The 13,961-nt window shown below is 36.7% G+C and overlaps 1 long non-coding RNA gene across 1 annotated transcript; it reads right to left on the bottom strand.

Annotated features, from left to right (window-relative positions):
* Positions 1–9,906: 9,906 nt before the first annotated feature.
* Positions 9,907–12,431, bottom strand: LOC115982825. Its single transcript, XR_004089747.1, has 3 exons — positions 12,158–12,431; positions 10,766–10,827; positions 9,907–10,238 (listed from the first exon to the last, which is right to left on the bottom strand). It is a non-coding gene; the product is annotated as an uncharacterized LOC115982825 (long non-coding RNA).
* Between the last annotated feature and the right edge of the window lie 1,530 nt (positions 12,432–13,961).

The following is a 13,961-nucleotide window of genomic DNA, read 5'->3' as shown; positions in this document are numbered from 1 at the left end:
TTAAAGGTTGTTCTTACCCGTTATATTATTATTATTTTTTGGATAATTACTTCTTACAATAAAATTGATTGGAAGTATGTGAGTACAATTTCAGGGCCAAGTAGTTTAATTATATTTTATAACACTTTCTATCATGAATGTAAGGACACGATTTTTAACGACCCAAGAATAACATTGGGCTCGTACGTAAAGGGTCCGAACAATACAATTTGTAGAGAGTGGGTTTGGAAAGGCTGGACCTTGGTCATTGGGCGGGGGTCTGGTCCTGGTTTCATGAGAACTCATACAAAGGTAGGTTTGGATTGTATAGCTGAGCCTTACACAGATGTGGTTTGGAAGGTTTGGCTTAAGTCCGAGGAGCGTCTCATTCTCACCATTCTTTTTTTTACATGATCCCCCCCCCCCTTTTCTTTTTAGTTCTCCTTCCCCTTTTATATTGGTATTTCCTTCCCGTTCTTCATCTACACGTCAGTTTCCCCTTTTTTGGGGCAGTTACTCGTCCTATTAATCCTTACGTCAGAGTGATTGGGAAAAACTGGATAGCATGGTATGGAGTATGGGCTTGCCAGGCGCTGGGCTCCACGTTATGGTGTTGGCAGCTTTCCCGCTGGTACTACTCTTGTACTGAATTTGTCCTTTTCTTCAAGCGTTTTGTGAGGTGTTGAGCGTGAGATCGTCCTCGGCCACATTCTTGGGCCATTAAGGGGCTCTCATCATACATCCTTGGTAGTAGGACTCCTCGGCTTGGGATTTGGGCCCTTAATGTGAAGTGGGCCGGAATTCCAAATTTCAGGCCCCACAATAGCCCCTCAAAATCCTGCTTCCCGACTTTTTAGTTGGGAAGAAGGGTTTTGGTGATGTTGGGCCCACCTCGCGGCTTGTTCCAGTTCTGTACCTTACTGTTGTTTGTGTTCTTCCATTTGCATGGGAGATGTGCCAAATTAAGAGGCATTACTTTATTCTTCACCAGCGCAGTGTCCTTTGATGTTTCAGTATTCGAGGTGCGCCTTTACGAGGACCTTTAAATCTTGTGGTGGCGGATAGTATTGGAAATCGTGCCAGAGCTGCCTTGTCTGCAGCGTTTCTTGGGAATCTGCTCAAATTAAATGACACCACCCTACCCTTTATATAAGTAGGATAGGTGGTTATTCTCCTGGCATGTAAACCCTACTGCTCTCTTCAAAATCATAACCCTTTATCCATAACCAGTTCCCACATCCAGTGTCGTCTCTCTTTAGTGCAATATGTCTGAGGCTTGGGTGGAGGTGGAGGAACTTCACCCGCCATAGAGGCACCGGTCCCTTCCGAGACTTAAGGTGGTGTGGTCTGGGCAGGGGAGGCACAGATTTAAGGTAACCTCCCGCTTGGATAAGGTAGGGATGGTACCCCTACCTCTTTCAGTCAAAATCCGAAGCAGGTTCTGGTCACATCAGATTTTCGGTGTGTCAGAAGAAAGGTTTTCCGCCATCAGCGCCGTCTGCTTTTTCGCAGGCATGGTTCCGTAGAGGCTCATCAACTTCCGGTTCCCTGCACCTTTTCTTCAGCAGCGCTAGCCTCGAGTTGGACTCCTGGCTCCTTTTCTTCAACGGTGCCGACCCGAAGTCGGGCTCTTTTGCTGCCTGAGTTATAGGCATGTAAAAGTATTGAGGAATGGCTCCCCTAGACTAAATTTTGAAGCGGCAGCACGTCTCTCCTCTGCACCTATTCTTCGGCTTTTTCTTAGTTCCCTTGTATTTTTTCTTTTTGTTTTGTGTAGTTAGTTTCAGTATGAGCTTATTTGAGCTCTTTCAATGTACACTGTACTGTTTCTTTGTCTTAATAAAAGGTGAATTTACTTCTTTTCAAATATCTTTCCTTTCTGCAACGATTATTTTGTGCATGGGTGTGCTATATGTGTGCTTTCCTTTGATAATACTTAGAGCAGGAAACCTTGAAACAGAACCCTACTAATTCTAATTTACCGACATTACCAACCATAATAATGATAATTCCCAATAGATTAAACTCATAAAACTAACCGAGACAATGACTGAGCGCTTCGTAATGCATGCGAGGCGACCGTCCGAGAACGACAAACTTCAAATAATTCGCCTGTTGAGTACTTGGTTTCCCCATAGGCTTAAGTCCGAGAACCATATAAGGCCTTGGTTCTGTCCAAAACTTGTAATTTTTCTTTTGAGTACTTAGTTTCCCCATAGGCTTGAGTCCGAGGACCATACAAGGCCTTAGTTCTGTCCAAAACTTGTAATTTTTCTTTTGAGTACTTGGTTTCCCCATAGGCTTGAGTCCGAGGACCATACAAGGCCTTGGTTCTGTCCAAAATTTGTAATTTTTCTTTTGAGTACTTGGTTTCCCCATAGGCTTGAGTCCGAGGACCATACAAGACCTTGGTTCTGTCCAAAACTTGTAATTTTTCTTTCTTGTTAAGTAGTTTTTTCTCTGTATTTATTTATTTTTCGAAGGTCAGCCCCTAGACCAGGGCGGGGAGAGTCAACTTGAGGCCGGAAGCCCCTTGAGCTACCCGCGCCATTGGCACTGCAAGACGTAGCCCCTAGCAGAAGTTTATGTCGGAGCAACAACTGCACGTCGCCGGAGATGGAGGAAACTTCGCGGATCTCTGCTTGATAGAGGCTTGACTCCATCGCCACCTGCGCCAACGCGCAAGCCTTTCCCACAGACGGCGCCAATTGTAAGGACACGATTTTTAACGACCCAAGGATAACATTGGGCTTGTACGTAAAGGGCCCGAACAATACAATTTGTAGAGAGTGGGTTTGGAAAGGCTGGACCTTGGTCATTGGGCGGGGGTCTGGTCCTGGTTTCATGAGAACTTATACAAAGGTAGGTTTGGATTGTATAGCTGAGCCTTACACGGATGTGGTTTGGAAGGTTTGGCTCCTCGGACTAAGTCCGAGGAGCGTCTCATTCTCACCATTCTTTTTTTTACATGATCCCCCCCCCCCTTTTCTTTTTAGCTCTCCTTCTCCTTTTATACTGGTATTTCCTTCCCGTTCTTCATCTACGCATCAGTTTTCCCTTTTTTGGGGCAGTTACTCGTCCTATCAATCCTTACGTCAGAGTGGTTGGGAAAACCTGGATAGCATGGTATGGAGTATGGGCTTGCCAAGCGTTGGGCTCCACGTTATGGTGTTGGCAGCTTTCCCGCTGGTACTGCTCTTGTACTGAGTTTGTCTTTTTCTTTAAGCGTTTTGTGAGGTGTTGAGCGTAAGATCGTCCTCGGCCACATTCTTGGGCCATTAAGGGGCTCTCATCATACATCCTTGGCAGTAGGGCTTCTCGGCTTGGGCTTTGGGCCCTTAATGTGAAGTGGGCCGGGATTCCAAATTTCAGGCCCCACAATGAATATTCAAGAGCATTCGCGTCAGTTCATGCAAAATTTTTTGTTTATTTTAACATAAAACATTTTTTTTCTATTCAACCTAACCACTTTTCCAAAGATACACCTTAGATTATTTATTCTAAATATTATTTTAATAAAATATTTATTATTCATACTTTTTTTATATAATAAAAATTGAGAGCTGTGACTTAGGGCCCATTTGGTATATGTGTTTAAACACATGTTTTCAGTTTTTAAATAGCATTATACGTATTTCCACATATTTTTTCACCCACACGTATTTCCAAAAAAATTGAAAAATGTTACTTAAACACATGTACCAAACGGACCCTTAAATACTCTTAGTTAAACAACCTTACCAAACACACTTTTTTTTTTTTTTTTTTTTGCCCCCATAATTCTCAGTGTTTAAATACACTTAGTTAGAAAGTGACATTTATGACTTTTAAAAATGATAATAAGTAGTTAACTTCAAAGTTAAAACATATAAGTAAAGTTAAACTATTAAAATATTATTTATAAAAATAAAAATACAGAATTTAAATTGTATTCAAATAAAAAAATTATATTTTAAATTTTTTTTCTTATTATAAGTTATGAAATTCCACATAAAAATTATTTATCTATTTTTTAAATATTTTAATTATATTAATTATGACATTACTAGTTCGACCCCAACTGGACCATAAAATTAACAAACCATTCTTTTTCTAATTTTTTGTTCATATTGATTTTTAAAATCATGACCGTTTACCATAATTAGTCAATGAACTACTCATGATAATGATATTCTTTATTTGCCATTTAATAGGAAAATTGAAAAGTACTTGACTGCAACAAGTTACTACCCGTACTTTTGAAACGGTTTGTCAATAAAGATGTTCTCATGGATTGAAATCCGGTGCAATAGTAAAATGCTATTGCAATGTACAATTAACCATGTGGTGTGAGGCCCAATGATGTACAAATCAAATGAATTGAGCGGTTTGGCATGGTTTTTATTCATTATGAGCCCTCTACTCACCACCACTTTCATTACCACCACAACCACCATCTACTCTTCATTTAACATACATACATACATATATATATATATATATATATATATATACACAACCATGTGGTGTGAGAGAGAGGTGAAAAAATATAGTGTAAAAATTTAAGGGTTAAAATAAAATTTATTTAAGAGTTGAGAGTAAAAGCAACTTTTGCAACTTTTAATCTCAATCGTTGATTTCCTATTGTATGGTACAATAGCCCTAATTATTGCACCAATCTTAATTCATGTTCTAATAGGTGCCCCTTCTTCCGATGGTACTATAATTCCTATTAGTACATATATGAGGAGCATGAGCCATGAGGGTGGTACCTATCAATCTCCAAAGAAATAAATGCCCTACTGTAGAAAGAGGGACGTGAGGGTAAGACTGAAGCAGGTAGCTCCAAGGAGATTCATATGTTTAGAGGGCACATCTGCAAAGAAAAATGTAGTAGATAATTATCCAACCAAAGTCCATATATCAATGTACAAATTGCAGTAGATCCATCCACTATCTTGCTGCAAAAATTCCCTCTCAACTACACAGAACATCCCCTTCAAGTAGTCTTGTGAGTTTTTTAGGATGTTCCCTGTAATCCTTTTCTGATGTTTAGTGCTTTTCAGCCACGCCATTCCCAAGAACATCTTACATCCCTTTGATTTTGCGGGTTTGGCATCAAAGGTGAAGCTGCAAAAGAAGAAAAGAAGTTCAATATTGTTTACCCAAGAAAATTGGGGAACAATTCCGAAGTACATTAATTAAGCAGCCTACATCATACACATTGAAATAATGCTATACAAAGAAAATCATTGTAATTGATGGTCAAGTGCAGGCTTCTTCTTTGTACTCTCTGTCTCTTAAAAATAGTTAATTTTGAGACAAATTACCTACAAAATTTAAGCACCCAGAGCAAATAAAGTAGAAAGCAGAAACCAGCAACGTTAAAATAAAATAATAATAATAAAAATAACAATCAAGGCAATGGATAAGGTGGAGCTAGGGAGCTCACGTATGGCTCTGAAGTCATTCCAATCAATTTTTGGGCGACCATTGCAGTCGTAAGAAAAGGATTTGATGGAAAGATAGAGGGTAGGCAAAAGATGGGGGTTTGTGCTGAGCTTGAACGTGACAACTCACATTTGATTGAGAAGATGGTGGAAGCAATGGTGGGTATATGAAACCCTTCAACTGAGAAAGGGAGAGTAACGGTTGTTTGCATGCTTGATTTCAGATTCTTTGCCTAAACATTTTTTTTTTTTTTTTTTGAAGTGGAAATGATAGTATTATAAAACAGAAAAAAATTAAAATAAATAAAGAGTACAGCAAAAGTGCCTGCAGAAGTAGGACGTTACAATAAGTCAGCTTGGATTAAAGGCAACACAAAAGGTGGTGTAACACCTTTGCATAAGTGAGTGCTTTCACTACGCCTAGCAAACTGTGCTAGATCATGGGCTACTTTGTTAAAGTCCCTACATACATGCTTAAAGAAGCACCTAACGAAGGAGTGCCTGGCTTGCTGTATCTCCTGTATAATGTGACCAAATTCATTCCCTGTCGAGTTGTCATTAATGGCTTGTATGATTGAGAGAGCATCAACTTTGAAGATGACCTGAGATAGGTGCATTTCTTGGGCCAGCAGGACACCTTGCTCCATGGCCAAAACTTCCACCAACTTTGCTGGATAATGGGCTTGCAGATGCTTGCTATAAATTTAATCAACCATTTTGTTGACTTTATTCTATGCCAATTTGCTTGTAATTCAACATTTAGAAACCTTATATTTAGGTGTGAATCATGTAAGGGTAGTGTGAGAGAGTGTGAAGAAAAGCTCAAGATTGTGCACTCAGCATTAAGGGACTCGTGACTGGATCTCGTGGCTTGCTCGTGGTTTGCAAGTTGCCAAAGGATGCACATGAGTGAAGTATGCAGAGGAGCTGAATAGTCATGCCAGCTGGAGTACTACAGGACAAAAAGTCAAGTCTGGCCATTCAATTAGCTCGCACCTTGGACTTGCGACTCAGTCAAGTCGCGAGGCCAAGTCGCCAGTCCACTCTGTTTGAGAAAAACTGACCTTTTGCATTCCAAACACACACCAGTATAAATACCTCTTATACCCACGAAATGTAAAGAGCTTCCAGAGAGAATTTTGAGAGAGAAACCCTAGAGAAAAACAAGATTGACTCATCCACAATCTTTACATATTGATTCTCCAAATTCCTCAACTCTCACCCTTTCCATTGTTACATCCTTAAGAGGTTCATTAACCAAATCCTTTTCTTACCATACCCATATCTGTGAGAAGACTTTTTTGCTACTAGGGAAGCAGTTAAGAAAGGACTAATTGATATTGGTTGATGCTATGAGTTATAGCGGAATCCAGTAAGTTAGAGAAGACAAAGGTTTGGCGTAACCTTGTTGGAGCAAGAAGCTTAGAGGGTTTAGGTACACTAGGTAGATTAGGCTTGAAGGGTCTTCTGCTGTTCATGTATCCCAACTTCATTATCTAGTGAATTATTGACTGCTTGGAGAGCGGCGAAGAGATTTTACGTCGAGGACTTCGGTTTCCTCTTCGATAACACATCGTTGTGTTGTCTTTGTGTTTGCATCTCTCTTCCCTTAATCTTTGTCATTTAATTTTTATTGTGGTTGTGATTTTATTTGGTTTAGATTGTTTTATCAATTCTGTTTTAAGCTTATGTTCATATTTCGCATATACTTTGTTTGATTATAAGCTTAAATTGGTAATTTGTAAATTGGGGGTCTAAACGTTCAAGGTGTTTTTCACACTATTTGAACATTCATCTTCCACAATACTTTTTGCTATCTGCTAGACCTACATAGGAAAAGGCAGGCTTCATTGTGGATGATTTGATTCCTATTATACCAAATAGCCCAAGCTGAAGCAAAGAAGTATTCTAGGTCTTGGGTGGTTTTGTTTGTGATCAGGTGCAAGGCAAAGTCTAAAAAGGATCTTCTGCTATGGTGAGTGATTAGTGGGGTATCTTGCCAGTGATCCCAGACAAGTTTAGCAAACTCACAGCAAAGTAAGGCATGTTGGAGGCACTCAGGGTCTTTATTGTAGACTGGGCTAATCTTATTTGTGTTAATACCCCTAATAGCAATATTCTCCAAAGTTGGAAGGCCATTGACACAAGCTCTCTGTCACGCCCCAAACCCGATACCCGGATTTGTGATAATGGCCGGCATGCTAATATCAAGCTTAAACTTGATATTAATAAGAACCAACTTAACTTTTACAAAAATTTTACAAAAGTTTCCCTTTTTCTTTTCATTCTTGATTCTTTACTTAAATGAAATAACTTTTCACTTAACATTTAGAGCATTTACACTGTACTCAAAGAATAACATAATACATTAGTTACCCAAATTCTAAATCTCACATAATACATCTCTTAATGCTTTAAGGTACACAACTTTCATTAGATCCTAAAATACACAATACTACAAAATTAACATCAAATTTCTAATTTGGAATCTATACATTAAAACTAAAACTAGCTCCTTAGAAAACTTGACTAAGGCTCCCTCTACTTCAAAATAAAACCGGTTAACTGAAAGAGTGGAATGAGTGAGCTACACAGCTCAGTAAGGGTAAGATACATGAGAATTTAATAAGGATACAGGTAAATCAAATCATTTCATTCTATAAATATTCAGATAGGAGAACATCTTTTCATGCATAGTATTTTATACTATTCTTAGTAATAACTTATATGCTTTTCATAGGTAAATAATTGTTCTCCTTTTTTCTTATCAGAATACTATTACCAAACCTTTCGGATTGAATTTCTTTCATTTCTTACAAAGTCACCAAATATAATATTGATTATTTAAAACCATCTACATACATGCATTTATATATATATATATATATATATATATATATTCTTGTTACAAGATAATCTTTTTAAATTAAATAAAATGATTGGTAACTTTGTCTTAAGCTAGACACATCTTGACGAATAAGAAAACTTGTATTTATAAACTTATTCTCATAAAATATTATAACTTTCATAGTCATAAAACTTAACATTTCATAAATATCATATATCTGATAACTTTTTAACATAAACTTGTACTTTCATCGGAAGCTTTATCTTTACAGAACACTAAAACATTTTCATCAGATTCTTTATCTTTAACGCACGACAGAACTTCAGAAACTCTTATCTTTAAAGAACAACTTTTCTTTTCATCAGAAACTTCTTCTTTTCAGGAGAACTTTTAACTTTTCACAATGCATTTAACAAAATCACTCTCTCATGATTAATAACATAATATAGCTGTTCATAAATACATATTGGTTAGTCCATATCTGACAAGTCTGTACAGAGAAGGCTTCATCACATTTGGGTGCCTTCGTGTGCATGATATTGTCCTTTTTGGGAGACCTGATGGCACATCCCCTCAAGGTTTTGTTCCTCCCAACCGTCCGTACACATTGGGGAAAAGGCCTTGTTCAAATTAGAGTTACGGGCAATGGTGTGTTGTCGCAGGTAACCAAAAATAAAACCTATACTCCTAAAAATATATGTAGCAGTGCGAGTAAGGATCGTTCCCACGGAGAGTATCTAGCCTAGTTTTATGATATGTGAATAAGGAGGGGGGTATAATGAAAACAATTTTAAGGAAAAAAAAAAAAACAACTAAGGAACAATTCAAATTAAAGTATCAAAATTAATCAAAAGAACAAACCTTGGTCTAAGTTAACATCCACCATCGGAATTTTACAACTGATCATCGATGCAAGTATATATCAATTCACACTTTGAATATTCACCATTGGAACAATTTTCCTATCTCTCTTTAGTCATAGTTAATTAGAAAACAAGCGATCTAATAAACCCTAACTACTAAACAACTTAAGACAAGCGCTAAAGGTTTAATCTAGTAGCAGCCTTAAGAATTAGAGAGATCGATGAAACTAAATAACACAAACACAAGCGATTGCATTTAATTTAGTCGAGCATTCTTCCTAAGATCTAATAATTTCTGACGTAGCAAATTATTAAATCTTGGTTGCTTCACAAGTTAGAGAGATCAAACAATTACGGATTTAGTATCTAACCTAGCAGTAGATTGCAACGAACAATAAACTAGTAGGCCTCCTAGTAATTAAACGAGACAATCATGAAAATAGGCACAAAAGAACATCCGATATTCAAAGTATAAATTGAACAATAAAAACAAATTAGATCTCATAATTTTATTGATTCTCAGGCTTCAGTTTCCTTCGACCAAGTATAAAACTTTAGTCAAGTAGGGCCATGATGAAAACTCAAAGGAAAAAAATCAGAGAAGAGGGGAGAAAGAGGCATGTCTCTAATTCTAATTTCTCCTCCCCCTTTTACATGTTAATTCCCCCTTTCCCATGCCCACAAAATCTCCTAAAAATATTCTCAATAATAATATCCAAATCTAACTAATTAAGGAAAAATATTAAAAATAAAACAAAGTCCTAATATAACTAGGAAAGTGGTGTTTTTCAGCTGAAAATTTCGTGCACAAAATCTGGAAGCTTCTGAAAATAAACCCCATCAGATCTGCGTATTAGAATTGCAGGCAAAAGAACATTCCAGAACGTCAATAGTGCAGGTGCAGCAACTTCAAGCCCAATTTCGACCTTGATTCAGCCCGTATCTCTCAAAACTCAAAATATGAAAGTTGTAGAACTTTGTCTTGGCGTTCCATAGCATTTTGAATCATCTCAATCGGAGCTTGGATGAGAGAGTTATGCCCAGATTACGAAGCAATGTCAAAGCTGTCCAGAATCGCCCAATTAGCTACGTTTTGCACTTAACGTCTTCATTTGCATCCTAAATCAAAATATAAGAATAATGAGTACATTTAGACACTAAATAAATATAAAAGACTAAACAGTAAGGGAGAAAAATATGACAATTTGCATTCTCATCAGGCAACCCCATTTCCTCTACTTTAAATAGCCTAGAGTTACGGGCAACCTCATTTCCTCTACTTTAAATGACCAAACAGATAACATTTTCCATGGAAAGCCAGTAATTAACCCCTACTGGCCGAGTTCAGATCACCAGAGGACATAACCCAAAAACATTTCATACTTATACATCATACTGAAATTCATAGTTAACATTACATTTCACAATAATAGCATTTTCATTGTTTTCTTTAAACATCATGTTTATGGATTTAGTAATAGCATCAATATGCGTAAATCATATACATAAGGTTTCGAAAGCTCACGAACATATCTCTGTCTAAAACATGATTACATGCCATATCTCTAATCAAAAACTTTTTAATGCATAATACACTTTAAAATAACCCCATGACTTACCAAATGGTCATATAACTTATCCCTTACCTGAAAGTAGAGGAACCGAGAGCCTAAAGTTGAAGGAGCTTAAACTTGGGAACTGGTAACACCTAAACCAAATATCAAAGCTTATTACTATCAATTACTCCTTACCATAAACTTACATATTTATCTCAAAGCCTATTTCTTATAATCAAGGAAATCTTAATCTCACCTCAACGAGGTTCCCACAAACATATGAAGCACACATCAACAAATGATGTACCAAACTAAAGAAAAACCATCATTCTCATATTTATATCATATCTCCATAGGAGCCAACTTCATTTCAAAAGGTGCTTGAGATTAAGGCAATAATGCATGCATAAACATAAACTCTTTTAAACATGGTCATATAACCATATACACTCATATGACAACATAAAACATGTTGAACAAGACCGCAACATGAAAAAGTAGTAGAATGGCTTAGAACCCCTCTTTTGAGTACTAAACCTTAAACCAAGTTATACAAAATAATTTAGAGCTCAAAACATTCATCCTAACTTTAGAATTAAATCCTCAAAGTTAGGCATGTCCTTACTGTTCATTGTTTTATTTTAGCAGCATATACTTCACTTATGAAATACAAATGGATTATCAATTCACATCCAAACTTCGTGCAATTTTACAGAGTAACTCCTCTAGATGTCTAGTAAATATCATATTAATTTTGGAGTCAAAGAATAAAACTTTACTAAAAATCATACAAGAACATGCTCTAATCTATCCTAACAGAATTTTATGCAACTTAGAAATTAAACCATTATTTTTATATTAATCCAAATGTTGTGAGACCACTTCCATTACAATCATATGTGCCTTAGCATTCATAAGAACTATTCTTAGCATCCTAATTCACTATATACAATTTAATACATAATTTATCATGCGTAAACACAGAATCTGTCACAGTGACAGCTTTACAACATTTTCTTGTAAATTCACAAACAATTATCAAACGATGGTATTTTCATATGAAATTTAATACACACCTATTAGACATATCATATAATAATCTCCAATAAACCTTTTACCCATAGTTGTCCTAGAAAAATACAAGATTTATAATGACCAAACAGGTTAACCAGCGAGTGCAACTTTTAACAAGTTCATGAACTAACTCTCAACAAGTTTCAATTACTGAATCAATTACACATTCAGCACCTCAAAGAGCACTTCCATAAAGTTTATTTAGTCATTTTACTCATTTTAACACTTACCCATAACAGATTTTATCATAGTCTATCATCTAGGAGCACATGCAAGCATAAACAATGACTCTTCATATTCAGCCAATCAACAGTCTCTAAAATCCAACACATATATATACAAATTCATACAACCATCACTTAAGTTTAAAATGAACAATAGATTAAAAGGATTAGATTTTCCCTTTACCCTAGACACAGTTTCTTAGAGTGATAGAGCTAGAATCACTCTAATTTCAAGTTGGGAACAAGAGCTTGAGAAGATTTGAAAGAAACTCTTGTTCCTTTCTGTTGGACTCGTAGGTGTGAGAGGGAGAGAAGTGTTGAGAGCTTTTCTTTCTTTTGATGTTGGACTCGTGGGTATGAGAGGGAGAGAGTTCTTACGTCTTTTAGTTGCTTTGAGAAAGTCAAAGAGGAGATAAGGTGCTGCTGTGTGGGAACAAGGAAATAAGAAAGAGATAAGAAAAAAGAAAAAGGAATAGGGAAAGAAGAATAAGGGCTGAACCTTCTGGTGCAGCCAAGAAAAGATAAGAGGGAAGGATTTGTGGGGCACGTGTGTTGACCAAGAGAAAGAGGGTTGATGGGTCACCCTTTAAACTTTTTTTCTTTTTTTTAAATTTACTTCCCCCCCCCCCCCTTTATAAGCTTATATTCTAGAAAGGCCCAAACAACAAAATAACCTTACATCTAAGCCCTTACCTTTATAAACTTCTTTCTATCATTAAAAGAGCATATATCTTTTATAATATCACAATATCAAAACTTTATGCACTTAAAGTAATTAAGATAATAACAAGCATATAAACCCTTACCTTAAACACTTAATTAAGCACCAATAACTATATATCTAATAACTTAACCACTTAATATAGTTCTGTACATACTTAGTATATTTTTATAATACAATTAGCCATTCACTTATTTATAATCTTTACAATTCTTATTCAATATCATTATAAAATAATATGTTTATTAAATACTCTTTTATTAATTATAGAAAGAAAGTGGCTTAAAATAATAATTAACCGTTCAAACACATAGTTTAATTATAAAGTTGGGTCGGGGTGTTACACTCTCCACCTAAAAATCTTAACCTTTGTAGGGAGATGAAGACACCAAAGCTTCTTCCAAAGCTGGGCATTGGGGTCACTCGAGGAGCATTCCCCTTCCTCCTTGGCTTTAATGAGATTATATGCTATATGGTAGGCACTTTTAACTGTGAATTCACCTTTTTTGTTCCCAATCCAGATGATTTTGTCTTTTGGAAGGTTGTGGCTCAGAGGAATTTTTTGGATTGTATCGGCTTCGAAGGGTAGGAAGGTTGCACTGAATAAATCCATTCTCCACCATTTTGTGTCAGTATCAATCAAGGAGGAGACCATAGGGAATTCAAGGATGTTGTTTGGGGGGGACACAATTTTGTAGGTAGATGGTGTTGGAAGCCATCTGTCTTCCTAAACATGGATAAGCTTCCCATTTCCAACTCTCCAACGAGTCCCTTTCTTGATAATCTTCAAGCTGCTATGAATACTTCTCTAAGAGTAAGAAGGTGAGTTATCTAGCATAGCATTGAGGAAGTCACCTGTGGGGAAGTATTTGGCTTTGAGCATCTGAGCTATTATAGAGTTTGGATTTGAAAGGATCCTCCAGGCTTGTTTTGCTAACATGGCCAGGTTAAAAGCTTGTAAATTTCTAAAGCCCATGCCACCTTTAGCTTTTGGTTTGCACATTCTTTTCCAGCTGATCCAGACCATTTTTTATTCTTTTTGCTTCTGTCCCCACCAAAAACTTCTCATTATACTTTCCATGTCCTCACGTAAGCCTTGTGGGAGTTGAAAACAACTCATTGTGTATATAGGGATTGCTTGGGCAACGGCTTTGATGAGAATCTCCTTTCCACCCATTGAAAGAAGTTTGCCTTTCCATCCTTTTAGCTTTTGACCCACTCTCTCCTTTAGGACAGCAAACACTTGCTTCTTTGATCTCCCAATAAA

Source organism: Quercus lobata, chromosome 3, assembly GCF_001633185.2.
Source record: "Quercus lobata isolate SW786 chromosome 3, ValleyOak3.0 Primary Assembly, whole genome shotgun sequence".
NCBI lineage: Eukaryota > Viridiplantae > Streptophyta > Magnoliopsida > Fagales > Fagaceae > Quercus > Quercus lobata.
The sequence above is the reverse complement of the archived record's forward strand: the minus strand, read 5'-3'. Positions and strand labels throughout refer to the sequence as shown.